Source organism: Belonocnema kinseyi, chromosome 8 (assembly GCF_010883055.1).
Source record: "Belonocnema kinseyi isolate 2016_QV_RU_SX_M_011 chromosome 8, B_treatae_v1, whole genome shotgun sequence".
Lineage (NCBI taxonomy): Eukaryota > Metazoa > Arthropoda > Insecta > Hymenoptera > Cynipidae > Belonocnema > Belonocnema kinseyi.
Window position 1 is genome coordinate 109443497 of NC_046664.1, and position 5642 is coordinate 109449138.

The following is a 5642-nucleotide window of genomic DNA, read 5'->3' on the forward strand; positions in this document are numbered from 1 at the left end:
ATGTCGAAAAAATCCATGATATGATGTTGAATGATCCCAAAGTGAAATTGAGAGAGGTAGCTAATGCTGTAGGCATATCATTGGGACGTGTGGGCAATATCGGGCATTCAGTTTTGAGCATGAAGAAGCTCTGCGCGCGATGGGTGCCGCGTCTGCTCACAGTGGACAAAAAACGAATTCGTGTGACAACTTCCCAGCAGAATTCGGCATTATTTTCGCGTAAGCCGACCGAGTTTTTGCGCCGATTCATAACCATGGATGAAACCTGGATCCACTACTACACTCCTGAGTCAACGCAACAGGCAAAACAGTGGGTTCCACCGGACCAAAGTGCTCCGAAGCGTTCAAAAACGCAACAATGGGTCGGAAAGGTTATGGCCTTCGTATTTTGAGATGCACATGGCATAATATTCGTGGACTATCTTGAAAAAGGTAAAACCATAACTGGAGCAAACTATTCATCATTATTGGACCGTTTGAAAATCGAGATCGCCGAAAAACGACTGCATTTGAAGAAGAAAAAACCGCTTCATCATCACGACAATGCGCCTGTTCATTCATGCTTAGTTGAACAAGCAAAATTGCATGAAATGGGCTACAAATTGGTTCCTCAGCCACCGCATTCACCAGACCTGGCCCTCAGCGACTATTACTTGTTCCCTAACCTGAAGAGATGGCTCACCGGTAAGCGTTTTTACTCAAATGAGGAGCTCATAGCTGAAACTGAGGCGTATTTTGGAGACCTTCCGATCGAGTACTTTTCGGACGGTATCAAAAAGTTAGAAAATCGTTGGGCTCGCTGTATCGACCTAAAAGGAGAGTATGTTGAAAAATAAAACCGACTTTGGCCAAAAAAATGTCTCCGTGTTTCATTTTTCAAGGACTTATCAGGCTACCTAGTACATAACATATCAGGGTGAGGTGTATTGTTTAAAGCATACGTACTTTATTAATTTATAAGCTAAAAATAAAGTTGGCCCCCCATTCTTATGGAATTAGATACATATTAGGGGCCATCATTTTTTTTAAGCAGTCTGAACTTATCCCAAAAAATATATGTTGTTACATTGAACATGAGTATATTACAAAATCGGTTGATCTAATTTTGAGAAATTCTCATTTTTTTATATTACAACATTTCTTTATACCTTTTGTAAATCAAATTTTTTGAAGTTGGCACTTGAGTTAAATTATTTTTTTTAAGGGTAGAAACTGTCCCCTAAAACATAAACTAAAAAAAAAGCTGGCGCAATTCACCCATGGTTACCCAGCTACGGCCTTTAATCTTCTTGATGGACCATTATACTATTTGGTTGAAAATTTGCTTTAATTTTTATTGCAAAGTAAATTTTTTTTACTGAAAATTCAACTATTCTATTTTTAGTTGAAAATGTATCTGTTTTAGTTGAAAATTCAACTATTTGTTGAAAATCCGTCTTTTTTTATAGAAGAGTACTCTTATCAGTTGAAACTTCATCTTTTTGGTTGAAAATTCGTTTATTTGGTTGGAAATTTAACTATTTTATTGCAATTTTTTTTATTTTTCAGGTGAAAACTTATTTTCATAACTGAAAATTTAATTATTTTATTTGTGGTAGAACAATTTATCATTCTAGTTGAAAATTGATGTACAGTGAGAATCTTCAATAGCCCGCCCTTCTATAGCCTTTCCGAGAATTGACGCCGCGCCGCATGTAGGTGTAACAGGTGCTGCGCGCGGTGCACGGGATATGTGGTTGTCACGCAGACGAGCAGTCAGGCGTGAGCAAATAAAAGCGGAGCAGGCTATAATGAGTTAGTTGCCACCCACCGTCAGCCCCGAAATCGGCGCTATAGAAGAGCTTCACTGTATTTGATTAAAGATTTAATTTTTTTAGTTAAAGATTCATCACTTTAGTTTAAAATTAATTATTCTATCTATTTTTTGTTAAGAATGAATCTCTTTGGTTAAAAAAAATACTTGATTGAAAATTCGTTTTTTTTTTGTTGATAGAAAATTGATCTTTTGGGTTGAAAATTCCACTATTTGGTCAAAAATTCACAATCATGATTAAAGCCATGTGATGAGTGGGCCACGTGACCAGATTCCTACCTTACCGCCACTTTATTTATTTCCCAACTTATATTCGCACAAAACGCCACATCGAGTTGAAACCTTGGGATACTAAACAAGAAGCACTAAGAATGGTGGGCCTGGTCCTAAATTCGTATAATTATGAAAAATTTGTTTGTTGTAAATAATTTTTTTTTATTTTTTTATAATTTTTAAAGTTTAGGACCAGACCCACCTTTCTTAGTGCTTCTTATTTATTATTCCAACTTTTCAACTTGATGTGGCGCTTTGTGTGAAAATAAATTGGGAAATAAGAAAGGTAGGAAGGATAAGGTAGGAATCTGGTCACGTGACCCACCCGTCACATGACTAAGTGAATTTTACTTGGCTGTAGTAAGTGAAAGTCCTGTTTATTTTAAACAAATATTTATTTGAGGCAATTAAATATATGCACTTTGAATAAAAAATATGATTTCTTTCAGCCCATTAATGTCCCATTAATTGGAATGAATATTTCTTTGAAATGGGGAAATGTGAATAGATGGAATGAAATATATTTTAAGTTAAAGCAAAAATTGCGTAGTCTTAAAAAACTATTCCTCCCATGGCAAATTTTTAAATATTTGAAGCAAAAAATATCTTACTGGTTAAAAAAATAATAATTTCTTTGGCCTAGACAATGTTTAAGTACAATAAAGTAGTTAGTACTTCAATTGTACATACTATCTTAAATAAGCAACTAGAATTCTTTTAACTTAAATTATAATCACAATTACTAGTATCATACATATTTAATGTAAACAAATCACATATATTAGAATCTTGATGGACCTTCTGAAACAGAAAAATTCAATTAAAAATCCATCCCCAGCAGGAATTGAACGTGGGTCCATCGAGTGTAAAGTCCACATCGCTGACCACGACGCTACCGCAACATTGAAAATCTGTAAGACGGAATACCGTATTTAAACCTCGCCATAAATGCCAAAGAAATATTTCTTCAAATCAAAAACATGGATATTTAAATTGACAACATATTTCTTTAATCTAAAGAAGTATTCAATTGAAACAAATTAAGCCAAATTAATAAATTTTGTATTAAGAAAAATACTTCGTTGGAATAAATGTTCATTTGTTATAAATAATTTAATTCTAGTAATCAAATGAAATATTTCCTTCCACTGAAAAAATAAATATTTACGTAAACACAAACCCTTTTTCATCTGAATAAATGCTCCATTGCTATAAATGCTAAAAACTCTTTGTGACAAATAAATATGTTTTTAATTTAATTAATATTATTTTGAATTTAATTATTATTTCTTTGATTTAAATTTGAAATAAAATTAAATCCTTGATTAAAGTATGGAAAAATTACTTGATCCGAATCGAACTCATTAAATCAAATAAATATTTCTTTTAACGACTAATTTGATTTCAACAAATCTAGACCTTTTGAATCAAGGAAATAAATTTCTAGAATGTAAGAAATAATAAAAATTACTTCTGTTAACAATATTTTCTTTATGCTAAGAAGTAGGAGTCAAGTAAATGCATTTACTTCGTGCTCATAATGATTTTTTAGTGTTGTTTTAACTGAAAATGTAACTATTCAATTTTTTCTTGAAAATTTATATTTTTAGTTAAAAATTATATAATTTGGCTAGAAACTCGCTTTTCTTGTTCAAAATTTACTTTTCGAACTGCAAATTGAACTAATCTATTTTTGGTTTATAATTTTATCATTTTTAGTTGAAAATTTATATATATTATTGAAGGTGTATCTTTTTTTTTGAAAAAAATTCATCTTTGGGTTTCAAATTGAATTATTTCGTTGAGAATTCATTTTTTGGTTGAACATTCAGCCTTTTCAGATGAAAATCCATGGACTTTGTTGAAAATAAGTCTTTTTTGGTAGAAAATTAAACTTTTATGTTGAAAATTCAACCAACTAATTGAGTAAAAATGCATTTTTTTGTTTGGTTAGCGAGACATGATTTTAGTTGAAAATTAATTTCTTGGTTGAAAATGTATCTTTTCGACGTGAAAACTCAATTAAAAAGGGTTTAAAATATATTTTGGAGACCAAATTCATCATTGCATCAACATTATTAATCTTCTAGGTGTATGGTTGGTTATATAGCTAGAATTTAGAAATTGGGATATTGCAGCCACCTGAATAAGGCACTTTTTAATGCGAATAATATGTTTTCTATTACTTTGACTTCTTTTATCATTTAAACTTAGTGCCCTTACCAATTTGAAGCGAAACATTTAAATAACGTAATTATTATTAATAATTATAGACAATACGATTTGTTTAATCCTCATTTAAAGTGCTCGTTAAGTCCTTAAATGACATAAAGGTCGAGCATATTCTCATGCTTGTAAGAATTTGTGGTACGTTTAGACTCTATCATATTATAAACGTTACACAAACGTATACGGACTGTCCGGACGTTTAGACTTGGTCGTTAAATAATTTTTCTGATTACATTAAATCTGAAAATGTGATAAATATAGATATCTAATAATCCTTTTTCAGGGGCACTCGAATCTGGAGGATCTCTGATAGTGAATACATAGAGTAAAACGTAAGCATTATGTATATCGTATATCCATACAAATGTTACGTTTTTCTGCCAAGTAATTGTAGAAAAATATTGTTTTTCACATCACTACCTAAGCAGTTCGTTGTATTTTTTTTTTGCATTATAATGTTATGGAATGCTAAATTCTTCTAATTCCACAAAAATTTCCATTAGATTATAAAGTGCGTATTTGGGGCCATATACTTTTGTCATAGTGGTTTGGAAAATGATCCACCAAACTAAAAAAAAGAAAAATGATCTCAAAACTGTTGCAAATTATCCTATTGAAAGTTTTTTGGTCTCTTCTGTAAAGTTAGATTCAATGGAGTTAGGCGATCATAGTTTTCCGTCGCTTAATTTATAACTTATAACAAGCTGTTGAGCAATCTGATCGAAAAAAAACAATACCATACAATAAGAAAGTAGTTTTCAGAAATCTTTTGTTCTATTTTACCTTAATCAATAAAAAAATGTTTTCATTTCTTGTTCCCTTTGTATGTCTTCAAAGCATTATTGTCGGAATCGGCTGATAAAGATTAATTGCCTCATAAAATTCAGAAATGACTTCACATTTTCTAAAGAGCGCCAATACAGAAAAAAAACATCAATGTGATTCCACCACGAGATTGTTTAGTTATTTTTTAGGTGATCAGATCCTCATCGGTACTCATATTGAAAGTAATACTCATTCACGTTACCTACATTACTTTATTTGCTCTTGCCTTTAACGGCTCGCTAACCTTGTCGCGTTCCATATTTAAAAGAAATTATTATCCATTTTATTATTTTTGCTATTAGTATTTTTCTCTATCGCATTTACCTTGTTAGAAGAAATGATAGCAAGTTCTAGTCCACAATAAGCCAAATGTTTAATTGAATCTTTTGAAATTGAAAAATTATTTCGGAATTTAAAACTTTCAGAGCATCCATTAATTAGAAAAGGGTAATTTTTAGAATTGCAGTCCCCCTTAATTTTTAAACGTTAAGGGTATGTTACC